At 39.2% G+C, this 17333-nt stretch overlaps 1 non-coding gene across 1 annotated transcript; it reads right to left on the bottom strand.

Annotated features, from left to right (window-relative positions):
- Positions 1 to 15481: 15481 nt before the first annotated feature.
- On the bottom strand, positions 15482 to 15584 carry LOC111751318 (U6 spliceosomal RNA). The gene has a single exon (XR_002786396.1). It is a non-coding gene; the product is annotated as a U6 spliceosomal RNA (small nuclear RNA).
- Positions 15585 to 17333: the final 1749 nt, after the last annotated feature.

The raw sequence follows: 17333 nt of genomic DNA, 5'->3' as shown, positions 1-17333 counted from the left end.
TCAAGCATAACAATAATTGTGAGCATGGAGCAGGACCAGACAGTGTTTCATTCTATGGTACATAAAGTCGCTATGAGGCAGAACTGATTTGATGGCACCTAAATTTTTTTTTAACAACAATATTACTACTACCACTAACAACAACGACAGCTAACAATATTGAACATTTTTTATGTGCTCGGCATGTTTTAAGCACTTCACACGCATTCACTCATTTAATTCTCACAGCCCTCTATGAGATAGTTGGTGTTATCAACCTAGATAAATTCTGTGAGGCATGTACAATTATGTCCATTTTATAGATGTGAAAATGTCGTTTGCAAGTGTGACACTGGCACTTAACAATAATACGTTGTGTCTTATAATTATCTTAAGGTTTTCAAAATAATTCTTCTGTCTTAATCTTTTTCTTTTCTGAATCTAATTTCTTTCTCTCATTTTTTCTTTTTTTTAACATATTTCTCTTCTGTGGTTACCTTCCTCATCTTAACTTCTATCAGACCACGTGACATTTCTTTCTTCTTCAAAGACCAGTGAGTGGTACAGCATCTATTACTTTCATTCAGTTTAAAAAAAGAAAGGAAGGAAGAAAAGAAGTGAAAAAAAAAAGCATAGAAAAGTAAATTTTTTCCAGACAGCAAATTCAGAATATTCCCAGTGACAATCTTCTTTCTTTTTCAAAGGTCTGGGCCTCCTTACAACTCTTCCCAGGCCCCTACTGTGATGGTGCCATCAAGGGTGTTTCCTGCCTGGGTTCAGGTGCATGAGAGAAGTCACAGATGGTGTGGGCCATTAGTCACAGCCTAAGGCAGCACAGCCATCCCCCATTGTTCACGGAGATAACAAAGCACTTAGATCAAGCCAGTGACAAAGGGATTCTTTCTGAGCATTAATTAGCCTCTGAGTAATTTCTAATCTAATTCCCGTTCCAACCATATGTATATACAGATGCAGTTTACTTTGCCCTCCTGTCTTCTTTCTTGATCATTCCTACATTCTCTTGCCACTCCTTCCCCCATTCCTGCACCCTTTTATCTCTTCATCAATTCCTTGCACAAAATATTTTGACTTTTGACTTGGGACTTCAAGGCTGACAACTTTTGGGGTTCTACATGTTGGCCTCTCAGGAACCACTGTCTAAAGTTAGTATAAATTAAAACTCAGAATCCCTTTCTTTCCAGAACGACAACATGCAGGTACAAATGCAGCTAAGGCAGGTGCAGCAGTAACCTGGTGACTCTGTTACATTATTATTATTACTATTTTAACTTTTGAAAAAAACTTATTTATTTATCTTTTCCCAAAGTTAGCTTCAAGAAGTCCTTTTTGTTGTCTTGAGCACTGTAATTTTTTTTTAATCAGTCACAGCATGCTTTAGGCTTGGTCTCAATGACAGTGTTTTTTAAGGGCTCGTTCTCTCATTTGTTTCTATTCTTTTAATATCAGAGGCCTTCTTGGGTTGTTGATTTCTTTACATGACTGCACTTCCTTTCTGTTTGACAGGACTGCTTTGTCACAACTTTTCTTTGGCTGCTTCTGGTTCTTCTTTGTCCCTGTCCGGGGGTTAACTCTTTTTCTTTTCCATTTTCAAAAATCTGTTTCACAAATTGCATGACACACTAACCACGCCCTTCCTTCTTTTCCTTATTGACATGAATTACAAGAAGACCTCCTGCAGTTTCTCCTTGCTTCCACATCCACTTCCTCTTTACATGAATTAACAGCATGGAGCTTTGGACACAGGTAGACCAAGGCTACAGTCTTGGTTCTAATTCTCACTGGAGTCTCTGGGTGGTACAAATGGTTAAGTGCTGGACTGCTAACCAACAGGTTGGTAGTTCAAACCTACCCAGAGGCACCTAGGAAGACAGGCCTGGCAATCTGCTTCCAAAAGACCACAGCCTTGAAAATCCTATGGAGCAGTTCTATTCTGCACATATGGAGTTGGCATCAGTTGGAATCAACTTGATGGCAACGAACAACAAATTCTTACTGACCGTGTGGCTTTGAGAAAGTTTCTTAGCCTGCATAAGCCATTGTCTCATGATGTTTAAAATGGAGAGCATAATACCAAATCAAGAATGGCTCAATTAAAGGATTAAATATGACGTTTTTAAATTACTCAGAATATGGTAACTATGCAATAAATAAAAATGGTTTTTATTTAGAATCAATATGTGATTTTAATTCCAGTTTTTCCACTTATTAGGACTTTTCTTTAGGAGTTTACTTAACAACACTTTGAGCCTCAATTTCCTCATCTCTGTGTAAAATGGGGACAAAGGTCCCCATCTTATAGGATTCTTGGAGGACTAGTATGATATAAGTCACACAGTACACACTCTCAACAAACATTCTTTCTTTTCTATCTTCTGGACAAAGACATGATGTGTTGTTTTTGACACAGTGAAACTTCCAATAGGTATTGGAGTCATTTGAAGGGCCTTCATTTGAACAGAAAGAAAGGAGTGAAAGAGAAAAGAACTACAACTCACTGAAGGTGCCATTTTCAGGTAGTGTGTAAAACAAAAGAGATACAGAATATCCTATTGTGATCAAGGAATATTTGTGCATTTTGACGAACTCGTTTTTCACGGTCAGCTAGAAAAAAAATTCTTATTTTGTTTTTAGCGTTTGGAAAATAGTAAATAAAAGGGAACCATAAACTGAGGAAATATTATTCTCACTAGAATATAAGCAAAGATTCTTCCTTTTCTTACAGGGCTCTGGAGAAATGCTCTTAAAATGTCTATTGTCCTCTAACCTTTGTAATTCCACAGGAATCCTTGCTTCTCTGATGACACCAGAGAGTGTGGGCTTCAAAATCCCATATACCCTGATTTTAATCCCAGCTCTGCCATTTATCATTGGCAATGTATTTAGCCTCGGCATGACTCAGTTTCCTTAGCTGTTAAAAAAGTTGGCAGCACAGTATTTCTCTCATACAGTTTTTAGTTGTTGTTGTTAGGTGCTGTCAAGTCAGTTCTGACTCGTAGCAACCTTGTGTACAACAGAAAGAAGTGCTGCCAGGTCCTGGCCATCCTTACGATTGTTGCTATGTTTCAGCCCATTGTTGCAGCCACCGTGTCAATCCATCTCGTTGGCAGTCTTCCTCTTTTTCGCTGACCCTTTACTTTACCAAGCACATTGTCCTTCTCCAGGAACTGGTCCCTCCTGATAACATGTCTAAAGTATGTGAGACGAAGTCTCTCCATCCTCGCTTCTAAGGAGCATTCTGGCTGTACTTCTTCCAAGACAGATTTGTTTGTTCTTCTGGCAGTCCATGGTATAGTCAATATTCTTTGCCAACACCATAATTCAAAGGCATCAGCTCTTCTTTGGTCCTCCTTATTTGTTGTCCAGTTTTCACATGCATATGAAGCTATTGAAAATAACATGGCTTGGGTAAGGTGCACCTTAATCTTCAAAGTGACATCAAATAACATAATTGGTATATGCTATAGCAATTAGCACAATGCCTTATATAGAAGAGACAACAAATGTTAGCACCCTTCTCTTTTTCCTGTCGGTCTATCCAAAAGTGTGAACTCGATAATCATAGATGATCAATACAAGTAAATAATGGGATATGTTGGAAGAATGTATCAGTGGAATTAATCTCATTTTCACTTGTAGAAATTAGTTTGAAGAAGCATCTGCTCTTGAGAGCAAAACACTTAAATTGGTTTAATACATGGTATATCTCGATTTTAATTTTGATGAGCAGAATAAGGATCCCACCTGTGTTATGAATAAAAAAAATTTTTTATTTATTATTGAATAGTGGGTATATATATTATTACTGATAACAAATACTACGATTTGTTGATTTAGTATGTGCCATGTACATTTTACAGGTAAGGAAACTAAGCCTCAGAGTCCACAGGAGATTGGTTACACAGCTATTAAGTCCAAGAGCCAGGGTTTGACCTCGGTGTTCCTTTACCACGCTTGAGGTTTTGTACTGTATGGTGACAGAGATTGACCATTGCTACAAATCTGAACATAATATGGCTTTTATATAGTACAACTGAATCCATGATAATTGTTTTCAATTAATATTTTTATATATTCTCTAGAAAAACATATATAATCCGGGGGTATGGCAATTTCATTTTCGTCTGGTTTTGGTGTACGACTATTAAGTTTCTTCTATATAAATAGGAGCCCTGGTGGTGTAACGGTTAAGCACTTGGCTCCTAACTGAAAGGTCAGTAATTCTAACCCACCAGCCACACCAGAGGAGAAAAATGTGGTAGTCTGCTTCTGTAAAGATTGTGAAGCCCTGGTGACACAGCAGTTAAGAGCCTGGGAAACCCCATGGGGCAGTTCTACCCTGTCCTGTAAAATGTACTTGCACTGAAGAGCTCTTCCCATGATGATGCCAGTAAATGCGCTGTTACAGTCCTCTGTTCTAATTTTCTACTAACCTTGATAAAGAAAGCAATCTTGCCTTTTCTCTTTGGTGCCTTGGCTTATCCCTGGGTCGGGCTGTCTTTCACCCAAGTAATGGACAATTTGAGAATCATACACAACTGGAATGTCTTCAGTAGCAACTGCAGTCTGCAAACTCAGAGGTATTGGGGATGGGAAGGAGAGAAGGTAGATGGGGATAATGGAAAATGATGTGATGTTGTGGAAATTTAGATTTGGAAATGATTTTTAATCAAGATCAGGCAGGAGAGCCTCTTTCCAGGTGTAACTGAGATACTGAGATGTAATCAATAACACGTTCCCTGCCCTCTTGTCTCCCATGTGATTTTATTGAACACAGGTTTAATTGACCTGAAAAAAAAAAAAAACTTACTTGCTTTGAAAGTTGTGTGCACTGCGAGCAAAATGAACTTTCCTCAGTTCTTGCTGTATGTGGGGTTTCGCTGAACTGCCTTACATGGTCATTTCTGAGTAGAAAGCTATCAGGTTATCATGTTGTAAATGCTTTGGAAACAAGTCTACTAGGCCATTTCGATAATGAGAGAAACTGTAAAATGTTGTAAGGATTTTCTTTCACTGAGATTGCTCATTCCAGAAATGGAATTGGATTGGTTACCATGGAAGGACTCCATTGCATTTATTCTCAAAAGTGGTGAAGTGGCACAAGTGGACAGGGCTTATGCAGTAAAAATTTACTCCCCATTGACACGTTATAATCCATGAGGAATCTCTCAAGAGAGCGGACTAGAAGTGATTTCTCAAGGATAAGCTCATTTATTTGTAGAATCTGGACTATACATATTGCCTCTATGTGCCTTGGTTTCCTCATCCGTAAAATAAAAATAAATCCCACCTTGTCAGAATAGGACAAAGACTTCTGGACGAAAGCAATTTAAGGAAATTTAAGCCATGGTTTCTCATGGATCAGATTCTTCTCCTACACGTCTAATAAAATCTTGGTGGCCTGAAAAATCTTTTTTGAGCCCCATATTTCTTATTACAGTAAGGTTGAGCTAGCTTATCTCTGAGATGCTTCCAAACTCTAATGTCTAATACTGGCACTTTTGCCAATATCCTAGGAACAAGGGGACCTTGAATTTACAAAATATTTTCAGGCTGATAGAGCTGCTTTAAAGACAGTCATGGCACAAAGGAGAGAATATTGAGTCAAGAGACCCGGATTCAAGTCTCATTTAGGTTACATCCTTGCCGCGTGTACTTTGATGTGGCATTGCATATTCATAAACCTGAATTTCTTTGTCTGTAAAATAGGATAGTAATAACCTAACTCACAGAAAGAATGGCAGACTATTATTAGATTGTGTATGTGGAAGTACTTTTTACACTACAAAATCCTGTAGACAAATTATTTTAGGGTCGCAATGAGTTGGAATCAACTCAATGGCAACTTTTTTTTTTTTTAAATCTAGTACAACCCATTCATTTATTTTTTTCTCCTATCAAAGTTTTTTTTTTTTTTTGTCCTTTATGTGAAAGTTTACAATTCAAGTCGGTTTCTCATACAAAAACATACACACATAGTTACATGACCCTATTTGCTCTCCCTGCAATGTGACAGCACACTCCTTCTCTCCACTCTGTATTTCCTGTGTCCATTCAACCAGCTCCTGTCCCCCTCTGCCTTCTCATCTTGCCTCCAGACAGGAGCTGCCCACATAGTCTCATGTGTCTACTTGAGCTAAGAAACACACTCCTCACCAGTATCATTTTATGTCTTATAGTCCAATATAATCTTTAAAGAGTTAGCTTTGAGAATGATTTTAGTTTGGGGCTAGCAGAGAGTCTGGGGGCCATGAACCCTGGGGTCCGTCCAGTCTCAGTCAGACCATTAAGTCTGGTCTTGTTACAAGAATTTGAGGTCTTGTCATTGTGAGGGCAGTCATTGGTTGTAGGCAGGCACCACCTAGTTCTTCCCGTCTCAGGCTGATGGAGTCTCTGGTTTATGTGGCCTTTTCTTTCTCTTGGGCTCATATTTTCCTTATGTCTTTGGTGTTCTTCATTCTCCTTTGCTCCAGATGGGTTGAGACCAGTTGATGCCTCTTAGATGGCCACTCGCTAGCTTTTAAGACCCCAGATGCCACAAAGCAAAGTGGGATAAAGAATGTTTTCTTAATACACTAAAAAAAAAAATTATGTTATGCAAATTGACCTAGATATCTCCTGAAACTAGGGTCCCCAAACCCCTGCCCCTGCTAATCTGTCCCTTGAAGTGTTTGATTGTATTCAGGAAAATTCTTAGCTTTTGGATTAGTCCAGTTGTGATGACTTCCCCTGTATTGTGTGCTGTCCTTCCCTTCACCTAAAACTATCTAATTAGTGAATACCCCTCTCCTTCCCTCCCCACCCTCATAACCATCAAAAACATTTTTTTCTGGGTTTAAACCTTTTCTTGAGTTCTTATAATAGTGGTCTTATACAATATTCATCCTTTTGTGACTGACTAATTTCACTCAGCAAAATGCTTTCCAGATTCCTCCACGTTATGAGTTGTTTCAGGGATTCATTGCTGTTCTTCATCCTTGTATAGTATTCCATTGTGTGAATACACCATAATTTATTTATCCATTCATCCATTGATGGGCACCTTGTTTGCTTCCATCTTTCTGCTACTGTAAATAGTGCTGTAATGAACATGGGTGTGCATGTATGTATTCTTGTGAAGGCTCTTATTTCTCGAGGATATATTTGAAGGAGTGGGATAGCTGGATCGTATGGTAGTTCTATTTCTAGCTTTTTAAGGAAGTATCAAATCGATTTCCAAAGTCATTGTACCATTTTACATTCCCACCAGCAGTGGGAGAAGAGAAACTGGATAACCGGGAGCTACTAAAAACCAAACACTTATGCTCATTCAAAGACTTCACTGAAAGATAACCTACAGACTAGGAAGAAATTTTTGGCTACCACAGATCCGATCAGGATCCAATTTCTAAAACCTACAAGATATTGCAAAACCTCAACAACAAAAAGACAAATAACCCATTTAAAAAATTAATCCAATATTTATTATTTTGCTTTTTGGATTAATGCCAACCTTGTTGGGGTGAGATGGTATCTCATTGTAGTTTTGATTTGCATTTCTCTAATGGCTAATGATTGTGAGCATTTCCTCATGTACCTGTTAGCTGCTTGAATGTCTTCTTTGGTGAAGTGTCTGTTCATATCCTTTGTCCATTTTTTAAATGGGTTTTTTATCTTTTGGTGAAGTTTCTGGATGAGCATAAGTGTTTGGTTTGTAGGAGCTCCCAGTTATCCACTTTCTTTTCTGGAGTTTGTGCATTGTTAGTAATGTTTTGTATACTTTTTATGCCAGGTATTAGGACTCCCAGCGTTGTGCCTATCTTTTCTTCCATGATCTTTATCATTTTAGATTTTATATGTAGGTCTTTGATCCATTTTGAGTTAGTTTTTGTGCATGGTGTGAGGTATGGGTCTTGTTTAATTTTTTTGCAGATGGATATCCAGTTATTCCAGCACCATTTGTTAAAGAGACTGTCTTCTCCCCCATTTAACAGACTTTGGGCCTTTGTCAAATGCCAGCTGCTCATACGTGGATGAATTTATGTCTGGATTCAGTTCAGTTCCATTGGTCTATGTATCTATTGTTGTACCAGTATCAGGCTGATTTGTCTACTGTGGTGGTGTAATAGGTTTAAAGTCAGGTAGTGTGAGGCCTCCGGAGCACTTTGTTCTTCTTTTTCAGTAATGCTTTACTTATCTGGGGCCTCTTCCCCTTCTGTACGAAGGTGGTGATTTGTTTATCCATCTAATTAAAAAATACCATTGGAATTTGGATTGAGATTGCATTGTTTCTGTAAATCACTTCGGGTAGAACAGACATTTGGCAATGTTGAGTCTTCCTATCCATGAGCACGGTGTGTTTTTCCACTTATGTAGGTCTCTTTTGGTTTCTTGTAGTAGTGTCTGCTAGTTTTCTTTGTATAGGTCTTTTACATCTCTGGTAAGTATTTTATCCTCTTGGGGGCTACTGTAAATGGTATTGATTTGGTGATTTCCTCTTCAATGTTCTTTTTTGTTGGTGTAGAGGAATCCAACTGATTTTTGTATGTTTATCTTGTATCCTGATACTCTGCTGAAATCTTCTATTAGTTCCAGTAGTTTTCTTGTGAATACTTTGGGGGTTTTCTATGTACAAGATCATATCATCCGCAAATATAGTTTTACTTCTTCCTTTTTTTTACCAGTTTGGATGCCCTTTATTTCTTTATCTAGCCTAATTGCTCTGGCTAGGACCTCCAACACAATGTTGAATAAGAGTGGTGATAAAGGGCATCCTTGTCTGGTTCCTGATCTCAAGGGGAATGCTTTCAGACTCTCTCCATTTAGAATGATGTTGACTGTTGTCTTCGTATAAAAAAAAAACGTATAAATGCCCTTTATTATGTTGAAGGATTTTCCTTCTATTCCTATTTTGCTGAGAGTTTTTATCATGAATGGGTCCAACAAAGATCTTTTAAAATCAGTTTTAAAAATGGATCATCACCTCCAGAGAGGGTCACAGAGAGAAGATAAGTTCGGATGTCACTACCCATTCTGGATGCTCGCCAGGACTGGTGCTGCTGAATGGGGTGGAGGGTGGAGTCCTAGGGTTTTTCTGAGGAGTACTCAGTATCTCCACAGGCTCTGCCTCCTCTTCTTGAGACAGGACAAGCGGTCACCTTCCTAGAGCTGAACCATAGAGCTCCTATCTTCTCCGCCCTCAGCCACGCTGAGCTGCCCCAACTGTGCTAAGCTGGTACCCAGCTAAAAACTGAGTCCCCATTAGCACAGCTGTCTCTATTACACAACCACTGGACACTCAGCCTGGGCATGAGCTGAGTCCTGCCCTTCAGAACATACCCCCATTTGGCAGACAAGACTAACAAGGTGTACAAACCCTTTGCCCACCACTTGCTTCTGCTTTAAATTTTTTCATCTCAATCTCTCCTCCCAAGGGAGAAGTGAAACTTTTCCTGGGCATGGAGCATGCAATAAACCCTCTCTCTCATGTGCCCCCTGCAGAGCCTGGTGCAGGGGCTGGTACCTAACAAATACTCAAGCAATTCCCTGGGGGCAAATGCTGACTCCACAATTGAATAGAGAGTCTGTCTACAGCTACACTGTCCAACACGGTAAAAACCAGCCTCAATGTGGCTACTTGAATTACTTTAAATTAAAAATTCAGTTACCATATTGCAGCTACTATATTACAGAGCGCAGATATAAAATCTTTCCATCAGCACAGGAAGTTTTATTGAACTGTGCTGATCTATAGCATCTGAAGAGAATGGGTGTTATTAAACTAGGGCCCATTTCTCTCTAAAGCTGTAACCCCCAGGTCATTGGGTTCCTAAGATTCAAACATAGATTACCATTGGTATGGCAGAATCTTAGGAGATTATATTGATGCAGAATGTCTTCCATGTCTTAGGAGTTACATAATGTCACAGGTAAAGACAGAATTGGAGAAAGGAGCTTTCAAAAAGATTCTATGAGCTGAACTTCTCAATCCCCTGTCAAATATAGCTCCTTCCCAGTGTGGCACCTTATGATGGGAAGATGGCAGGAGGAAGAGGTGGAAGGATAAACTACCATCTGAAGGGACAAGATAAGTGAGATCCCCACTTTTGCCTCCCCTCCCCAAACACGCTATGACCTCTGGCTTTAGTCTTGGGAGGTCCTGGCACGGTATTCTTTTCAGCATCCCCCGAACACTGAAGACAGAGACTTTACTGGCCCTCTGGCACTTTGGGTCTCTCTGCAGGCCCAGTGCCCTTCAGTGAAATACCAGAATAGAGCCTAGATATCAGCCTGGGAAAGAGTCCAGGAAGCTAGATGAGGGAAATAAACTAGGAAGGTAAATACTTGCTGATCTTGGTGCAGCCAATACTCCAGACTCTGACCTCTGAGAAAGGGGTCCTTATAGGTCCCCAAATCTAAAAAAATGTATATCAGGTTTAAAAAAAAAACATAGTTTTTGTTTTTATCAAAGTTATATGTGTTCATTCTAATAAGCTTATTATGTGACACATAGTCTCATGCCCCTCTCCCTACTATCTCTGATGTTGTATTTCCCAGGTGAAACCACTTTCAACTCTGAGTTTGTTTTGTTTTTTAAAGTATGTGCTTTCAGATATCTAAATAATGTGCTTATAGTACCTGTCTTAGGCTGGGTTCTCTAGAGAAGTAAAACTAGTGAGAGAGAGACAGAGAGAGAAGGAAAGAGGGAGAGAAAGAGAGATTCATTTCAAGGAAATGGCTCACGCAGTTATAGAGGCTGGCAAGTCCCAGGTCTGTGGGTTAGGCATCAGGCTCCAGGCTTCTCCTGACTCATATATGTTCAGGGGCCGATGAGCCCAAGATTGGCAGGTTAGATGGCAGGCTGCTGGCTCATGGGCTGTGGAGGCTGGCAAATCCCAAGATCAGCAGGTAAGATGACAGGCCACTGGGCAAGAAATTCTAAGCTCCCATGGAGTGTGGTCTAGAGGAAAGGGCATGAACTCCAGGGGGACATGCTCCCCTGGCCTGTTCCTCACTCTTTTGGGGAGGAGAACAGCAGGGGGAGGGCCAGTTTGGGACTTCTAAAATGTGGGGTCTAGGGAAGCATAATCCTGCTATGCCCCTTACTGGGGCTAAAGATGACTTCTAGAGATTAGGAGGAGGCTGGCTGGGATCATTTGGCCAACGGATACAAATATGAGAATAGCTCCATAATGGAGTCCACTAACCCAACAGGAAGGAACTGAGCAAGTTCAGTCCTTTTACTTTACATTAAAAAAAAAAAAAAAGTGATGGAACTTGAGACTTTTTAATAGCTTGTGCTAGTCCAGCCTAGATCATAAATCAGAATTTAAACATCTCATGGTTTGAGGTAAAGCCTAAGCTGACGTTATCCTTCCCTTTTATGAAGCCTCAGAGGCTCACAAATCCAGATTAGATTTGGTGGTTTGGATATTAAAAACTAGTTCCTTTCCCTGGGTTTTATGTTACCAGTTCAAATTCCACTAGTCAAGAAATAAGGGATATGGTGGGAAAGCTCAGAATACAAAGAATGCCCACCCAGGGCTATAGGAAGGACTCTCAATGAACATTTGGAAGTTCAAAATATCTTTGTTCCTGATGAACTGACTGATCAACATGGAAGATGCTAAATTTCAAAAATTTTATAAATTACTGATGTCTTAAAGAAATTAGAGTCCTTCTCCCTAGCTTCCTTTGTCCTGTTCCAATATTTATAAAGCACCTGTAATTTCTTCCCTTTTTTTCTACTTTTTTTTTTTTTTTTTGCCAGAATGCAAAGGGAAGATAAACTAAACTAGGCAAGCATTATGGTAATTTTCAAATAGTCATTGCTCTCTTAGTGCATAGCGTTTGGCTATCGCTCAGTAAATATTATTCTCCCTCTATCAACCCCTGGAGCCCTGGTGGCGCAGCGGTTAAGAGGTGGTGGGCTGCAAACTGAGAGGTCAGCAGTTCGAATCCACCAGGTGCTCCTTGGAAACCCCATGGGGCAGCTCTACTCTGTCCTATAGGGTCACTATCAGTCAGAATTGACTCACCAGCAAGCAACGGGTTTGCTTTTGGTTTACTCCAGCTCCACCCCCATACACTATACATCAAGACTGCTGATAAATAAATTGCCAATAATCTAGCTCACAGGGTGAGACGTTGGGTCTAGAATGTTTGATCTGAAGGACCAATCTCTAGGACCAGAGCAAAAACTTCCCATCCCTCTTGCCTCCCACCTCTGGTAACCACTAATAATCTGGTTTCTATATATTTGCTTATCTCATATAAGTGAGATTGTACAGCATTTGCCCTTTTGTGACTGACTTTATTTCACTCAATATGCTGTTTTCAAGGCTCGTTCATGTCCTGGCATGCATCAAGACTTTATTTCTCATTATGGCTGAGTAACATTCCATTGTATGTATGTACCGCATTTTGTTTAGCCATTCTTCTGTTGATGGACATTTAGGTTACTTCCACTGTTTGGCTATTGTGAATAGTGCAAATAGAATATTGCAGGTTCTATTTGCATTCTTGCTTTCACCTTTTCTGGGTATACTCCTAGGATTGGGATTGCTGGGTAATATGGTAGTTCTATTTTCAACTTTTTGAGGAATTGCCAAAATGTTTTCCACAGTGGGTATACCATTTTACCTTCCCATTAGCCATGGATGAGGTTTTCAGTTTCTCCACAACCTAACACCTATTGTTTTCATTTTTTTGATCATTGCCATTCTAATGGGAGTGAAGTGGTATCTCATTGTGGTTTGATTTGCATCTCCCTAGAGACTAATGATGTTAACCAGCTTTTCAAGTTCTTGTTGGCCATTTTAATATCTTCTTTGATGAAATATCTGTTCAAGTCCTTGGCCCATTTTTTAATTGGATTGTATGTCTTCTGCTGTTTCCTTGTCTTTTTCTAGTAGATCTTGTCTTGGGTTGGATCTGGTTCTATTAGTTGCTCTTTGGGAGTCGTGGGTGGTGCAAATGGTTAACGTGAAGGTTCGAGTCCACCTAGAGGTGCCTCAGAAGAAAGGACTGTTGATCTACTTCTGAAAAATCAACCACTGAAAATCCTATGGACTATAGGTCTATTCTGACACACATCAGGGCACCATGAATTGGAGTTTAACTTGACAGCACCTGGCTAGTTAGTTTAACTGATCTTATTTGAACTTGACATCTTAAGCCTGCACTCCCTTTACCTACTCAGTTCTGGTTTCCTACCTAGATTTGTCCCATTAAGTGATTTCATCGTGCCCTTTGATAGATATTGCAGTAGGACAACTCCCCTTCAAAAAAGAAAAACACTGCTCTGATTTGTGTCTGAGAAAGGACAGTACCCACCTCTAAACTAGATTAAGGAAACGTTTGAATCTCTCAATTCATTACCTCCAGGGTCTTCTCATGCCTACCAATTCTCATGGCCACATCCAGAGTTATCTTCTCTTTGTAAAATTAGACTAGGCCATTACAAGTAACAAGGAGTTACTAGAAAGCCCTAAGACTTTTTTTTTCCCCAAATGTAGCAGCATTTATGCATTGTTGTTGGCTTTGTTCTTCAGTGTACTTTTCTTGAGAAGCCAAGTACTTACTTCAATGGCACTGCTTTGCTCAATACTTTTTTAGGAATTACTTTTTGGGGGGAAACTACCTCAAGAGCCAGTCCTTTATTGCTACTTCTCAGCAACTAGAATTCCTTGAAAGAAGAAAAGCAAGCATTGTTTAGGGTGCTGCAGGAAGGTCTCTGTCTCTCCCTTTCTCTCTCTCTGTCTGTATACATCCGTATGTTTTTATATGGAAAACCCTAGAGGCATAGTGGTTAATTGCTACGGCTGCTAACCAAAGGGCCGGCAGTTCGAATCCACCAGGTGCTCCTTGGAAACTCTATGGGGCAGTTCTACTCTGTCCTATAGGGTCGCTATGAGTTGGAATCGACTCGACAGCACTGGGTTTGATTTTTTTTTAATGTTTTTATATATGTGTGTGTGTATGTGTGAATCAACAAGATGGACTGACATAGTGGCTGCAAGAATGGGCTCAAACATAGCAACAATTATGAGTATGGCACGGGACTAGGCAGCATTCTGTTTTGTTGTACATAGAGTCTCTATGAGTTGGAATTGACCCAACAGCACCTAACAATAACACAAAGTGTGTGTGTGTGTGTTTGTATTTATGTGTATACATATATATATGTGTGTGTATAATATCCCAAGCATAATATTATCAAGCTTGAACTTTTATACTTAAAAAAAAAAAATCCACAAAGGCATAAAATGTGCAGCCACGAATAAAAATATTGAAAAGAATGTCCAGGGTTCTGCTTTTGGTTACCATGTAGAAGCATGTGAAAGACTTTACTCCTGTTAAAACAACAAGAAATTACTAGATAAAACAAAAATCATACTTCTATTTAAATGCCATGAAAGAGCTTTAGACATAAAGAAACCAAAAAAGATGCAAGTATAGAGGGGTGAGCTCTTCCTAGGTGAGCAAAGGATGGACCGCGTTTTACACCTGGGACTAGAAGCTGATGTTGGGGGTATGGTGGGCAGAGAAGTAAGGCTAGCAGAGGACAGTCTTTGGTTGGTCAAGGAAAAACCTGCCTAATTTGACAGACTTGGTGGCTGATACCAGATTTGCATCTGGATGAGCCCCAATTTAGAAATAATCCTTTCCGCCAAATAATTCAGTCATTTTATCAAGTAAAAAGAGGCTGCAAAAGAAACTAAAAAGCAGAAAGAGCTATCAAGATTCAATGGTCTCACAGTTTTTAAATTCTGATCCCAAAACCTCATGACTTCACGTGGTCACCAGTCTTAAAGTCTTATGATATCACGCTTTTGCTGTCTTGAAGTTTTGCAAATTCGAGGTCATGAAGATTGGTAGTTTCAAAGTCTCATGGTCTTGTAAATTTACCATCTCTCTGTTTTGAGTTCTGTAGTCTTACGGTGTTTGGCCCCTGGAATTTCCTGAAGAAAGAGACGACCTGAGCTCTGCTTCAGAGTATTTGAAGGCAGAAGTTAACTGAATCTAATCAAAGCTACAACAAAACACCCTTCCAATTCATTTTCTGATGAACTCAAAGATTTTAGCTCTGTGAGAATACATGAAGTTAGGGCTGGGCTGAAAAACAAAGAACAAACTCTTTAGATCCCCCATGCTTATATTCCAATACCCTGCTAGAGGGATTAAATCTGTAACTTTCTCCCAAAAGAGTTCAACCTCTGATTGCGTCAAACTGATCAGCCCCTCATTCAAGTTGCACAAGAGATGAAAGGACACACTCTCTTTCCTCAGCCTCTAAACCAAAACCAAGCCAAGCCCATTGCCATCAAGTCAGCTTCGACTCATAGAGACCCTATAGGACAGAGTAGAACTGCCCCATAGGGTTTTCAAGGAGCAGCTGGTGGATTTGAACTATCAACCTTTTGTTTAGCAGCCATAGTTCTTAACCACTATGCCACCAGAGCTCCTCTACTATTCTTCTTGTTTTGTATTTTTAAATTATTTTAAAAATATGGACTGCATCACGGATATGAACGTCGCCCTTGTGCAGAGGCCAAGCCAATCTTTTCTGTGTTATTCCAATTTCAGTATACGTGCTGCTGAAGCAAGCAGTCTACTCTTCTTTTTAAGACCCAATATCCAACATGCAATAAAAAGTTGTGAGACAGGCAAAGGAACAGAGGAACGTGACACTTATTAAGAGAAAATCAGTGAACATTAACAAACCCCCAACCCGGATGTTGAAATTGTCAGACAAGGTCTTTAAAATAGCTGTTAAATATGTTAATACTCTTTTTGATAGCGTCGTAATATATTTTTCTCCTCCAAACTTCATAAACCTCATAGTATATTGTTAATATTTCCTTTAAATAATAAATTGTATTTTAAACAACTCAAAAAGTAAAAAAAAGTTGTCTTTTATATTAAAGGCATATGTTAAAGAATCCACAGAAACACAAGGATTAAATGAGTGAGGAGATGGGGAAATTTATGGAGAGATCCAGAAACAGTAGGAAAGGACCAAATGGAAATCCTGGAATTGAGAAAGAAAGTATCTGAAATACAAAATTCATTGGGTGAGATTAATAGATTGGCCAAAACAGAAGAAAGACAATAAACTTGAGGAAAGATTAATAAAAATCATCCAAACTAAAGCACAGAGAGAAAAAAAAGAAAAGAATGACGACTCAGTGAATGTGAGACAACATCATGCAACCAAAAATGTATATTTGAAGTCCCAGAAGAAGAGGGGGAGAAGAGGGTGGAAAAAGCAATTGAAGTAATATTAGCCAAAAACTTTCCAAACTTGAATTAAAATGTTGCCACAAATCCAGGACATTAAGTGAATCAAAAGCAGGATAAATACAAAGCAAATCACAGGTAGGCACATCATAGTCAATTAACTGAAAACCAAAGATAAAGAGAAAATCTTAAAGTCATCCAGAGAAAAGAGACACTTTACACATAGGGGAGCAATGACAGTTGACTTATCAAAAAAGACAGTGGAGCCGTATCTTTAGAGTGCTGAACGATGCAGATCCACACTAAAAAAATGCTAAAGGAAATTCTTCAGGCTGAAGTGAAATTGTTGTTGTTAGTTGCCATTGAGTCAATTCTGACTTATAGCTACTTTATAGGACAGGGTAGAATTGCCCCATATGGTTTCTGTGGAGTGCGGGTGGATTCAAACTGCTGGCCTTTTAGTTAGTAGCCAAGCTCTTAACCACTGCACCACTTTTAAAATCATTGTGTTCATATAATGTCATGTTCACTTTTATAATGTTTAAAAAGTAACATGATTACCCTTACATTTTGTCAAATTATAATATTGTTTAATTTATTAAATTCTTACCGTAGACGTTATTGTTGTTAGGTGCCGTCGAGTCTGTTCCAACTCAGAGCGACCCTATGCACAACAGAACGAAACACTGCCTGGTCCTGAGCCATCCTTACAATTGTTGTTATGCTTGAGCTCATTGCTGCAGCCACTGTGTCAATCCACCTCGTTGAGGGTCTCCCTCTTTTCCACTGACCCTGTACTCTGCCAGGCATGATGTCCTTCTCCAGGGACTGATCCCTCCTGACAACATGTCCAAAGTATATAAGACACAGATAAAAGACATAAAAATCTTAGTATGCATACACCTAAAAAAAATTCAAAATATGTAAAACAAAAATTGACAGAACTAAAGGGAAAAATAGACAAATCTACAGCCACAGTTAGCTATATTAATACCTCTCTTTCAGTATGCTAGAATAAGTAGAAAAACAGCAGTAAAAGTATAGGAGAATTGAACAACATTATCAATCATCTTTACCTAATTGACATTTATAAATCACTATATCCAATAACCACA

Source organism: Loxodonta africana, chromosome 19, assembly GCF_030014295.1.
Source record: "Loxodonta africana isolate mLoxAfr1 chromosome 19, mLoxAfr1.hap2, whole genome shotgun sequence".
NCBI lineage: Eukaryota > Metazoa > Chordata > Mammalia > Proboscidea > Elephantidae > Loxodonta > Loxodonta africana.
The sequence above is the reverse complement of the archived record's forward strand: the minus strand, read 5'-3'. Positions and strand labels throughout refer to the sequence as shown.